This window comes from Perognathus longimembris, chromosome 28 (genome assembly GCF_023159225.1).
Source record: "Perognathus longimembris pacificus isolate PPM17 chromosome 28, ASM2315922v1, whole genome shotgun sequence".
Classification (NCBI taxonomy): Eukaryota; Metazoa; Chordata; class Mammalia; order Rodentia; family Heteromyidae; genus Perognathus; species Perognathus longimembris.
In genome coordinates this window covers 59572183-59586309 of record NC_063188.1, presented here as the reverse complement: position 1 = coordinate 59586309, position 14127 = coordinate 59572183, and the positions used below count along the sequence as shown (strand labels likewise).

The 14127-nt window shown below is 41.1% G+C and overlaps 1 protein-coding gene across 1 annotated transcript in view; it reads right to left on the bottom strand.

The window, feature by feature from the left end:
* Hdac8 (histone deacetylase 8) overlaps positions 1–14127 on the bottom strand; it is a 252699-nt gene that overhangs the window by 214632 nt on the left and 23940 nt on the right. The window lies entirely within an intron of this gene.

Here is a 14127-nt window from a genome sequence, read left to right as displayed (position 1 = left end):
ACATAGAAGTACAGAAACTGAGGTAGGAACCAGGAAACCTGGTCTTCTGCTTCAGTTATTTGGCTATGAAAAAAATCCTAATGTTACTATGATATACCTAAAGGCACTTATTTTTAAAAAGTCCACAAGATTAACTATTCTAATTAGGCATTTCACATTTTTATTTCATTAAGACACCAATCTTGATTTAATACAGCTAAATACATTTTCTCTGTACATACCTGTTCTCTCCAAAGAAAATATACATGCACAAAAACACATGCACCTGATTGTGGGAAAGTAAAAATTAGTCCCACATAATGGGTTTTATTTTAACCACCCAGTGTACATTTATAGTCCACTTTAAGGGCTCTGTGCCTAGAGTTGGCAGCTCTAGGAACAGTGAGATCAGGTTGTCTACAGTTGTTCCCCACCTTTTTTGGCTCTGGTACACCTACACTTGCTTCCAAAAATAAACCTCACAGTCTGGTGCTCAATGGAATGAAAACCTTCCCTGAGCTAATAGAATAGAGAGGCAGTGGACACAGCTCTGGGTTTGGGAGTACTCATAACCACAAAATAGTAGAGCTTACATAGTTCTGACTCAACAATGGGAAAAAGAGGATTGGGGCTGTTTTTTCCCCAAAGAGGGGTATAGATGTACATTTATCAATTTATATCTGCCAGCATGGCTTCCTTTTTGACTGAGGAGGACAGGCAGTCAAGGGAAATACATCCAGCAGTATTAGAACTAGCAAAGAGCAGTGGCTTGCACAAGGATAAAAATCATGGTTTTAGCATTATTAGCATGATATTCTAACTCCCTTAGTTAACTAGCTGCAGATACCGACTGAAAGAAAACCAATCTTTAATCAGAAACTAGTAAATGCACCATAGGAGAACACACAGATAAATTGCTCAGTTTCAACCACCTGCCTTCAACACCGAGCCCATACCTAAGTTACTCCCTAATGAGATGGAAAGATTCCTTAGTTATCGAACAGCTCTGAAAGTTCTGTAATTTACACTGGTACTGAATTTTTCTTGTGAATGAATTGAATTCTAGCTACTTATACCATATTTCTTATAATTAGCAGGAATTTGTGAAATATTCAGTAAATATTGCTATTGTTTATTGTAATTAAAAATTATTAGGTTATATTAGTTTTGGAGGATTTCACTGCTACATTTCTGCACATTTATAATATATTCCAATATCATCTCTAATATTCTCCCTGCCCCCAAACAATTTCAACAGGGTTCATAGTTGCAAACAATCTATTTTGTGACAGTATTCCACCTCTTTCATCCACCTTGCTTATTATAAAATTTCTATTATTTTATTATCTTTAAGTTGTTGTACATAAAGGTTACAGCATGCCAGTTTTTTATTGTAAATTTCTATGTGAAGATTTTTCCCCCTGAAGGGCGAATACAAGTCTCTGCCATTCATATGGATATATATATGTCCTATAGTAAATCCACCAATAGGCTTCCTGGTCAGGGCATTAAGAGCTCAACAACCTTCAAGATACCTCCCAGTGGAAGTTCTCAAGATCCCTTTGAGAGGCTTTGTAGTTGGCTGGAATAAAGCCCATCATTACTGCTGTACTCAATCCACCTGTTTTATTGCTACCATTAGTTATAGTCAAGTACACCAGACTGGTGATTTAAATACGTTTTACTTTATGCCTTACCTTGAGCCCTTACCTCAGAACCCAGTTCACAGTAGAATTTAAAGAACTATTTTTTTCTTGATTTTAAAACAGCACACAAAATGAAGGTTCCCAGAAGAAAAACCTGATGAGTTCTAGCAAAGATCAGTTAGGGAGTAAATGCAACTTGCTTGTACTCCAAGGAAATTTTAGTATCAGGATCAGTTGTATAAAAATTTGTGTGGGTAGAGAAAATATTTCAAAATTATGTTAAAAAATGAAAGCCCAACTTTACCTGTTTAACAACAGGTGACTCTTGCTCTATCCAACCTCCCTTTCCTCTAAAGCTCATGGTTCTTACATGATAAACACTGAAGTCAAAAGTAAAGGCTAGCAGTATAGTATATTAAGCAAAAAAGTAAAAGATTAAGGAGTAATGGGTACATATTTTGAATTTACATCTTCAATTTCCATTTATATCTCCTAAGATGACAGTAGCTCATTTTTGTCAACTATGAACAACAAAGAGACTTTCTGTGCAGTGTGTACTGTATTATAAAAAATCACTTATGCTAAAGATGTTTGTCTGCTCCAACCAAGGATATACTATAGGAAGCATCTCAATTTATTATAAAAATAGATGCGGGAAATTTCAGGAAAAAAAAGAGGTGCCGGGAAAAACAACAGAAAGGAGTTATATTTTTTTAAGCTACTTAAGAAGACTGTAGAAGCTGAAGCAAGGAGGATCACTAGTTTGAAGCCAGTCTGAGCTACATAGCAAGATATTCTCTCCCCCCCCCGCTACACACACACACACACACACAGAGAAACACACATATATGCATACATACATTCACACTCCTCATGCTAAAGAGACTGGAAAATACATAAAATAGATGGAAAAATACACAGTTCTGCGTGTTATCAGTACTTCTCAAAGCTGTGAAGGTCATCAAAACAAGGAAAACCTGAGAACCTCTCACAGCCAAGGGGAGATGTGTTTGTGGGAGGTCAAGGGGAGGGGGAAAGACTAATGAAGAAAAAAACTGTAGAACTCAGTCATAATATTCAATGCATATCCTATGAAACCAGGAAAATTGAGAGGAGGGTGGGGTTAGGAGGGCTGAGGGAAAATGATAAAAAGGGTGATATTGATCAGGATGCCTTGTACTCATAAACTGGCATGTTGAATGGTAACTCTTTGTACAACTACTTAAAGACAATAAAAACATAATTTAAAAATGTAATGTATCCTGGATAGGAATCCCATCCAGAAAAAAAGATATTAGGTAAGAACTAAGACAATCTCAACAAATTATGGCCTATAAGTAATAATGCTTTATCAGTATTGATTCTTTAGATATAACAAATGCATAATGCTCATGTAAGATGCTAACAATAGAGAAAGCCCTGTGCAGGGTATATAGAAACTCTACATTGAGTTTAATTTTTCTGTAAATGTAAGCATGGTTTAATACAGTTTATTCAGTTAAAAAGCTATGGGCTTGGAAACAGTCTCTCACACCTGTAATACTAACTATTCAGGAGGCTGAGATCTGGGGATTGTGGCTCAAAGCCAGTGGTGCAAGAAAGTCTACAACACTCTTTATCTCCAATTAACCACCCAAAAGCCAGAAGTAGAGCTGTGGCTCAAGTGACTCAACTCTCTTAGCCTTGAGCAAAAAGCTCAGGGACAGTGCTTAGGCCTGGAGTTCAAGCCCCAGAATAGGCACATACACACAAAAAAGTTAAATTTCTAGGCCACTTGAAATGATTCCATTAATGAAACATTCCTAATTCCGAGAGCCTAGTTCATGGGCCTGGTTTAAGGACATCTCAGGCTCCAGCCATTAAACAATAGGTGAACACCTCTATGACCTTCAGAAATCCAGTTTAGAAAGCCTTGAAATGAAATCCCATCAAAGAATTTCAACGGAACAATGGATTCTTAAGACAATAAAGTAAAGCCTGTTTAAGTTCCTTCATCCCAAATAGCCCCTCAATAGCTCTAAAGCACACTGTGGATTGCAGGTTCTACAGGCAATGAAATCTCCCAGTACAAACAGAGCTAACAATTCCACAGGATCAAGTAAGCTTAGGGAGACACAGCTTCACCAGTGTCAATCCCTCTAAAGGGAAGGAGGAGATAGGCCAGGGTAGAGGCCTGCCAGGCTTTAGTACCCACTTCCATGTGGTCTAACACTATCATTTACATGAATAAAATACACAAACTCCCACTCTGACTTTTTTCTGCTTCTCTTGCCTAAAGATTCTTTAAACACAAAGAGCCATTGGTGTTACATTTATCATCTTTCTTTTGAATGCTGAAGGATGATTTCCCAAGGGAAATACTGAACATAGTTCATTGGTAAAAGATTTCAAGGTGATAATCTGTTGATTCTAAACTTTCATTTAAATCACAAATGCTTATCAAAGACCTATTATGAACCAGATACTGGGCAGATGAAAGAATTGGTGCAGGAGAAACTCTGAACTGAAAAATGAATGATGTTAATGACGTTAAAGAATTTCATTAAGTGGAGAATATTCTTGATTTAACTTTATACTCCCCCTAGTGGCCTCTTCGTTAAAATGCAAAGCTTATATAATAGTCTAGTCTTTAGAATGCTTGATACCCCCTGACTTACCTTTTGTGAGCACTTTCATCTCTGACTGCTGTGTGTAATCTCCCCCTCTCATTCTCGCTTCTATCAGATCTGTTAAGGTATTACCACTGATTCCATCAACAAATATTTATTGAGATCCTACCCTGAGAAGAATTAACTGATCTCAATTTAATTTAATAATGTTATTCTCCATTTCCCAAACATTCTAACTGACTAAGTCACCTGGTATTACCAGTGAGTACCAGCAAGTGTTGGAAAGTCTCACCTTAAAACTGGGAATCAATGTCTTCCACTGATACCTCCCGATCCTTACCATCTATTCCTACTTTCATACTCATTTATACCCTCCTTTTTTTTTTTGGTAGGTAATGGTGTTGGAACTTGGGGCCTGGGTGCTGTCCCTGAGCTTTTTTGCTCAAAGCTAGCACTCTATCACTTTGAGCCACAGCAGCACTTCCAGGTATTTTTGTGTATGGTAAATTGGAGATAAGAGTCTCACAGACTTTTGCTGCCCAGGCTATCTTTGAACTGTGATTCTCAGATCTCAGCCTCCTGAGTAGCTAGAATTACAGGTTTGAGCCACTAGCTCCTGGCTTCCTCCCTCACTTTTATCAAGGACTTGCTATGTGCCAGGTAGAACTCTAGGTAGTGAAGCTGTAGAATAAGTAGAACAGATTTTAAAAAGTCCTACCTCCATGAAGTTCATGTGGCTGGGGAGTGCATGTGGTAAAGTAGAAAACAAAATATAATAAAGAGGTAAATCCAATAATTTTTCAGCTAATCAATACTATGGCGAACAATAAGTAAGAGGCTATTTTGGAGTGTAAAGTTTTTAAATGTGGTCACAGAAAGCCTTACTGAGAAAATGGTATTTGAACAAAGGCTTGAAGGTGGTGACGGCACATTCCAAATTTAGGGAACAGCAAGGGCAAAAGTCTAGAGGTAGTGGCATGAATAGTATGTCCAAGAGACACAAGAATAGTGGCTCCTTAACACTGAGAAAAAGAAGAGCCTAATAGTTTTCTAGGGGAGAGGGAAAAGGGGGACATTGGCAGGACCATTTTTAAGAACAGCAGCGATTTTGGCTTTTACTCAAAGTGAAACAGAAAGCAATAAAATGTGCTGAGCAGAGGAGTGTCAGGATCTAATGTACTTTTTCCCCAGCACACCCCATGGGCCCTGCAAAGGTGGGGGGAGGGGGTACTGGCAGAAGAGCCCCGAAATCCTGGTGTCAATTCCTGCACATTTCTGGTTATGGACTGAGAAGCACACAGGTGGAAGAAGTGAGATTCGCTGGGGCATCCCCTCTTCCCATCCCCAGAGCTTTTCCCATGCTCCACTGGGACAAATGCCAGCTGTCCTAGAGAACTAGAGCAAGCCAGGGCAGACCCAGGGAGGGACTGGGGCCCTGAGAGTACTGAACACTGCTTCAATCTTCCCTTCCACCTTCTACCCCCAGACACAGCACCCCCCCCTGGAAATACCAGTCAGGGCAAGGAGACACAAGTTAATGAAAAACAAATGGGATCAAGGTAGTAATGTGGGGGTCCAGTTCCCCAAAGGACAGGGGACTTTCCAGTGATGAAGAAAAGAGCTGAAAGGAGGCTCCATTCTCCACTCCCAAGCCTTCCCTTCCTTTGGGCCTGGCCCAGTGGAGTTACCACGCCTGTGCCTCCTGCCACACCGTACCCTCAGGCCTCCGGCTTATACTTAAGACAATGTGCACTTGTCTAACTTATGCATTGGAATAAATAAAACTTGAATCTTTTCAACATCTGCTTCCCATTTAGCCAATAAGATAATAAAGTTAGGTTGTCCATGAGGAGAGGTCCAGTTCCAGCAGGTTGCAAATGAGCTCACATTATGGCCAAACTCTGGACCCACACTGCAGATCTCAAGATGGAGACAATGAAGGGTGAAGGCAATAAAAGAGGGAGATGACCAAGTGGGGAGGCAATGAAGAAATGCAAGGACATAGGGATGCAGCTGCACAGGACAAAGGATGGGGGCAGAGACAGAATGCATGCAATGTAAGATGGAAGTCATGGAGGATGGATGTAGCCATCCATCTTATCTGTCCCACTGGTCTCTAATCTATTTTAAAAGGATCACTTTGGCCAGGTGCTAGTGGCTCACATCTGTAATTCTAGCTACTCAGGAGGCTGAGATCTGAGGATCACAGTTCAAAGATGGCTGGGGTAGGAAAGTCTGTGAGACTCTTATCTCTATTTAACCACCAAAAAGTCAGAAGTAGAGTTATGGCCCAAATGGTACAGTGCTACTAGCCTTGAGCAAAAAAGGTAAGGGATAGCACCTGAGTTCAAGCACTAGTACACACACACACACACACACACACACACACACACACACACACACCATCACCATCATCATCCTCATAACCCTCCTCCTCCTCTTCATCATCGTCATCATGGCTGCTGTTTGGTTTGGAGACCAAAGAAGAGCAAGGCTGGAGCAAGGCCATTAGCTAGAAGGGTCTCATCGTAATACAAGAGGGGGAGGAGGGGGAGGGACGGAGGGAGGGAAGGAGGGAGGGAGGGAGGGAGAAGCTAGTGGCTTTCTCTAGGGCTCTTGTGGAGGTAGTAAGGTATGGAAGATTCTAGATTCAGGTTTTTTTTTTTTTTTTTTTTTTTTTTTTTTTTTTTTTTTGCCAGTCCTGGGGCCTGAGCACTGTCCCTGGCTTCTTCCCGCTCAAGGCTAGCACTCTGCCACTTGAGCCACAGCGCCGCTTCTGGCCGTTTTCTGTATATGTGGTGCTGGGGAATCGAACCTAGGGCCTCGTGTATCCGAGGCAGGCACTCTTGCCGCTAGGCTATATCCCCAGCCCTAGATTCAGATGTTTTGAAGACAGAATTAATGTGCTTTTTTCTTTAAACAAATCAAATGTGAAGTATGAATGAAAGGAGTCAAGAATGATTCCACCAAATTGGATCAACCAGAAGGATGGAGTGGTTTGTTCTGAACATATTAACTTCAGGATACCAATTAGTATCCTCTGAGCAATCTACTGTCCACTACCTTCTGTCACAAATTCTTTATACCCCTACATGTTTTCTGAAAGGCCATTTTCAATCTTGGCTGGAAGTAACAGGTTAAAAAAAAAAAAAAAAAACTAGCTATCTTTGACATTTCCTGTTTTTTTACCCTCAGCTCCAAGTTGTATCAGTAATGTGTCCAAGATCACTCTCCAACATGCTTTCCTTTTTGTATCTTCTGTCATGGCCTATGTTCACACTTTCTTCATCGTTTCTGTGATCATTAAGCTAACAGTGTGTCTTTTTCCTTTTTTTTCATTTTTTTATTGTAAAAGTAATTTACAGAGGGGTTGCAGTTTCATATGTAAGGCAGAGAGTACATTTCTTATCCAACTTGTTACCTCCCCCCCATTTCCCTCTTCCCCCCATGAGTTGTACAGTTGGTTTACACCATATAGTTTTATCCTTTGTCTCTCAATTTTGGTATTCTCTTTTGTTTTTCCTTTTATCAATAAGAATGGATACTCATATAGAGTCAAGGTAACAGCAAGGACAGAGCAAAGCCTAAATAAGAGTAGAACTCACTTCCAGGTCCCTGGTCCCTACAATTCTGTGAAAGTGAAAATTTGAATTATGTTGAAGAAGAAGTACTGAGGTTGATTGAATTTGTGTACCTATAATAGGATTATCACATCAATGGCCCTTTGAGTAACTCACCAAACTATTTCTTGATCAGTAATTTTGCCAATGAATCAGAAAGTGGGCCAACCATGATGCTGCTAGAAACCAAGCAACTCCTTCATGATATAACTCTATCTCTGACAGCGTCAGGTTATTCAGGCTAATTGCAGGGTACAAGGTAGCTGAAGTACACCAAAGAGTAATAGAAGACTTGGATGAGTGATCAAGGAAGACAAAGGGTCAACGTTCAAGAAGCCGTTAGTACAGGTGGTTTGTGGGCTGATGACTGAATTTTAGCTCAAAGGTCTAAGAGTCCTCCAACTTTTGGCTTGGACAGATGGGTTGATGCCCAAAAGCAATCTAATTTTTGGTGTTACATGGCTGAATGATCCAGTTGGTAGGATTAATGTACAAGTTAACAGCATCTACTTTTTGGTGCTGAGCATATACCAGGTATTATTTTGTAACACAACTGCTTTGTTAGCTAGGTACTATCATCTCCATCTTACAGGTGAAGACACTGAGGGAAAGAAAGCTTAAGTTAGTCATTCAAGGTCACATAATCAGAAAATGACAATGCTGGGATTCCAACCCAGACAATGTGGCTCAAGTCCCTGCTATTAACCATTAGGCTATGTGTACAGTGAGGGCAACAGGGAGTCCACATTTGGGTGTACATGAGTTTAGCAAAGCCAGGGAAGGACAAACAATTGAGGAAAGGGGAGAGCTGGGGGAGGAGAGGATGGAATGAGTTGTTATACATGAATTGCAAGGAGTCTGACTAACCACATTTCATATTAGAGCAGCAGCAGTTTTGCTCCAGTAGCTGGAGAACCTATGGCTGCAGCCTAAGTGTTTGTGGCACTTGTGAAAAAGGAAGACCTTTCAGTTGAAGAAGGCAACAGTGTTGGCATGTACTGGGCTGGCTAACAGCATTAAGACAGATGCACTAACCATGTGAAGATGTTATAGAAAATCTCTTATAATGTTTAGTGGAATGGTGTCCCCAGAGCCTAAAGGCTACCTTTGTCTTTGCCTCAACTGTTAGAATAACAGAGCCATATAAGAGGTTATGTCAGATGTGAGCCAAATAACAGAGCCCTGGGGATAGGAGTTCTCAACAGTGCTGTACCTCAGAAGAACCTGGAGAGGCAATGGTTACAAGGAAATATGCTTAGGCTGTATCACTTAAGAGTCTAATTTTGGAATCTTCACTTTAGGATTATGACACAGACTATATTTCAAAACACACTCCATCAGATAGCATGCCAACTTTGAATGGCTGTAAGGACTTGCTCATGAGCATATGCAACCCTATGCCTGATAGAACGGGCTATGGTGGAACATAAATCTCTGAGCTGCTCCCCCACTCCCGCATCCACCCCGGTGGATTTGGATCTTTACATTCTACAACATCTGACTGTTCTTTATGTCATGGTTAGGGATGAAAAAGTGTGACATTCTCAGGCAAGAACTATTTCCACTGCCCCTTAATATTGTGAATCAGGCTAGAACCATTTCCACTGACTCTTGATATTGTAAATTCTGAGTCTTCCTGGATACTTTAAGATTTCTGGGGCTGGGGATATGGCCTAGTGGCAAGAGTGCCTGCCTCGTATACATGAGGCCCTGGGTTCGATTCCCCAGCACCACATATACAGAAAACGGCCAGAAGTGGCGCTGTGGCTCAAGTGGCAGAGTGCTAGCCTTGAGCAAAAAGGAAGCCAGGGACAATGCTCAGGCCCTGAGTCCAAGGCCCAGGACTGGCCAAAAAAAAAAAAAAAAAAAGATTTCTGCTCCTCATCACATGCTGCCTGTCCCTCTTAGAAGGAAGCATCTTCCTATTTTAAAGTAACCTTGATCACTAAGAGCTTCATTACCACTTGGGGTAACTAACTTTGACTAAGACCAACTTCTTGGAGAAGTGGTGCAAGATCAGACATAGACCAAATTTTCCAGACCTCCTGTAACAAGTCAACATGCCACACCATTCTACACCTGTAAGTTGACAGCACATGTCAAGGGCATGAACGGGTAAAAAGAAATAAGGTCTTAAGCTACTGGAAGGTCATTCCAGTATCTGAGAACCAAATTCCTGTCTCTTAAGGAGGATGGATATTGCAGTGGTGAAGGTGAAGAGGTCTCAGTAGATGAACTACCGGCAATGTGACAGGACTGATGGCATCTTCTGTCATTTAAGGGGGCTGCATTTCAGAAAAGCTTCCATCTTATGCATTAGTATGTATGCTCAGGTATAATATAATTGTAGTCTAGATGTATCATTTTCACTTTGGGGGGCTTGGCCTAGAGATAGCCCTACTGTAATCGTTCCATTAGCACTAAGTCCAGAGAGTCCATAATCCCATTAAGTGAATTTATCAAAATATTGCCCAGGTAATTGCAACTACTCTAAGAGGAGGTCAAGATCTCATTCACTGGAGGAAGATGGGAATGCCACATAGGAATTTTTCCTGTTATTTTTTCTTAGTCTTGATGAAGATGTGAAATTGATTACGAGGTTCCAGACTAATTGAAAGGATTTTATAGAATGGATAGACAGAGGGGATCATCTTGAGCAAAAAGGATTCTCTGCTTTTCATTTTCAGAAAATTCTCCAAGCCAAGGTGGAGGGTCTGATGAAACCTGATCCAAGATGCTTTCCATAGCTTTTGCTTTACAGAAAAAGCCCTTGATTTGAGATTTAGAGAGCACCTGCTTCTTTGGCAACAAGGCAAGCCATGGGTATAAAGGCCACCAAACAGCCATCCTTGATAACTAATGGAGGTCTGGAGTCTCATGGTATGTAGTACATTTGTTTGCTTCATAAGTATGAGCTAGATCCTAGAAGAATGAGTGGTTGACTGAACAGGGAATTCTTTGCAACACTGGGGATGGAATAGGAGGGTAGAGAGATACTAGTGGCAAAACTAATAAAGCTTTTTCTTTGACATGAATCTTCAGGACAATAACAAGCAGTCTGTTCTCAGCCAGGAGTGGTAGACAGACAATGCAGAAGTGCAAGTGTACTAGGTGAAATACCAGGCGTGACTCAGCTGGACAGGAAGCTAGACCTGCTTCCCTAGGGATTAGTCTGAGAGGTCAGCTAAGATTCTCTAAATACAGCTCAATCTAGACACAATAAATGTCTTTCATCAGACACTTAATATATGCTAGGTTCTCTGGTAAGCACTTCAGTGCAATTTCATATTTAATCCTTATCACCCTAAGGGGTAGGTACTACTGTTGGGACAATACTTTATATACAAGGGCACTGAGGAAGAAGCATAGTAGTTAGTGGAATAGTTGGTAGACATGCGATTTCTGTGTGACACTGAACCTGTGATATAGGTGTTCCCCAGTTCAATAAGAAGAATAAGAACACACCTTGTCCCCTAGTGGCTAGAGACAGAAGTGCATAAAGATAAAGCTAGTCACTCTCCTGGTGGCCAGACGGAGGAGTTGGTCCTTTATGGGTTGGATATGTAGTGTCAGGCTGATCTGGGCCATCTATTGCTTTTATCTAGTGATGTGCCTATTTTTTATGTGCTAGCATTGAGCAGGTGTTAGTGACAAGTGGCAGGGCCCTATGTCCCCTGTGGATGAAAGGAAGGGTGTGTCTCAGTGGTGAAGTGCTGTGACTGATTTGGAATCTAGGAATCCTTTCTGTGCAGTTATCTACATGTTTATAAGGGCTAGAGAAGGGGAGGAAGGCTAGGCTACTTGGGTAACAAGTTACACTGTGTACAGAAGGGAATTGGAACTATACTGTAGTTCACTTCCATTCACTACATCTGATGCAGAAGGAGGTGGAGCTCCTGGGACTACAGCTCAAGCAGCTTAGATTCTAACTGCCAAGTGGGTGGTAATGAAGGGCTGGAGGTTTTGTTCTACATTCTCCTTGTAGAGTAGGTCAAGACACCGGACACCAGTCCTTGCGGTACTGTCCTTCACTGCCCCCTGGTGGAAGCTCCAGAAACCAACAGCATCTCAGGACTGAAGCAGATAGGGTGCCCAGCTGGCCAAGATCCTGTGTTGCCAGGTGGAAGGCTTCAGTGTCATGGGATGAGAGAGCAAAGAACAGAATTCCTTAGGAGGAAGAAGGACTTAAGCAAAGTACTGATAACAGTCTTAAACACAGTCAGAATGAGATAAAGGAAAATATTGGGAGTGAAGGTGCAGAACCAAACAAAAAAAAATGAAGCTTGGACCAAGTGAACAAACAAGATGTTATCTAGACAAATTCTTGAGGCTGAGACTCACTGACCTGGGCTGAGTGTTCATATTTACACGACTAGGGTGAATTCCACTGGAAGGAATTTGGATGGAACAAGATGATAAGAGAATAAGACTTCCACAAAAGGCAGAATCCAAGGATGCAAAGAGATCCCTGAGCAAGTGGTCCTAGGCAATAATTACTTCACAGAGAAACAGGACATTGGGCAAGCACACCACTACTTCCTATTGATGCAAAGTGCATGCAAGGTTGTGCACAGCACAAAGTTCAACACATTAGCTGTTGTTATTAAAAACCATCCTCAGAAATCTGAGTCATCTTCCTCATCTTAAATCTATTCAAACTTCCCCTTGATTTTATCTCTTAAAGTTTTCTCTACCCCTCAGTCTGTTTTCTCTACCTTAGTTCAGGTCATACTTTTCTTTCTTTTTCTGTTTTGGTGGTTACTGGAGTTTGAATTCAGGGCTTCATACTTGCTAGCCAGGCGCTTTATCACTTGGGCCATGCCCCAATTCTTTTTTGCTTTAATATATTCTTTGCCCGAGGCTAGCCTCAGACTGTAATCTTCCTATCTACACCTCCCACTAAGTGGTATTATTGTGCACACCACCACACTCAGCTTGTTACTTGAGATGAGGGTCATACTAATTTGGGGGGGAGGAGGGCCACTTTCCAAGTAGCTGGGATTCCAAGTAGTAGGGATTACCATGCCTGGTCTTTCTTCGTCACTTTTCAACAGGATTGATGTCACCCTAATTGGTCTCCTTATGTCTGTCTCCCAACCCATCTATAACTGCAATCATGGTTATTTCCCTTCAACACAAATATAATCATGGTATCTTCTAACAGATTTTAAATTTTTCAGTGGCTTATTTCCTACAAGCACAGTTTCTCAAAGTGTGTCCACGAGAATCTTCCTAATCTAGGCACCAGTGACTCACGCCTGTCATCTAGCTACTCAGGAAGCTGAGATCTGCAACTCACAGCCAGTGTATGCAGAAAAGTCTATAAGACTTTTATCTTCAATTATCCAGCAAAAACCCGTAACTGGAGCTATGGCTCAAGTAGTAGGGCAACAACCTTGAGCAAAAAAGCTAAGAGAGAGTGCCTTGGCCCTGAATTCAAGTCCCAGTAACAACACGTATACACAGAAAAGAATCTCCCTAGAATAAGAAAGTACAAATTTCTATGCATTACCCTAGTCCTAGCAGAACAAGATCCCCGAGACTCAGAAAACATGTTTCAATTTGGTGATTTTTGACATACAGGAAGCCTTTCAAGAATAATTTCTTACATTTGTATTTTGTCTTCTATCATTGGCAAGCTTGATACATGAAACATCCAGCAGTACTGGGCTCCCAAAATACACCAAGTTCATTGCTCTTCTTTTAATTTTATGTGGCTCATTTTACATCTGCTTTTTAATTTTACCTTGCTCTGTTTTTGCAAATGCTGTTGTAACCTTCTGAAAAGACTCCTCTACCTGTACAGCCCCTTTTGTCCTTGACATCTCCTTCACCACAACCTCCTGACTGATCAGTCTTACCTCACATCCCTATAGGACTCTTTTTCAAACAGTTTTTCCTTATTGTGCCTAATAACTACTGTGGCTACCTTTTAAGATAGCATTTCCTAACCAAGTCCCATTAAAATAGGCAAAATGTACATCTGTTTATTCACTCTGGTCCTTTGGAGGCCAATAAACCGTTGTAATATCTATGTTGTTTCACCTTCAAAAAATCTATTTTTGTGAGTCAGGCACCTTTGCTTACACCTACAATATTATCTACTCAAGAGGCTGATATGTGAGGATCATAGTTCAAAGTCAGCTGAAGAAGGAAAGTCTGTGAAACTCTTATCTTCAATTAACCAGAAGTGTAAGTGGGGCTGGGGATATGGCCTAGTGGCGAGAGAGCTTGCCTCGTATACATGAGGCCCTGGGTTCGATTCCCCAGCAC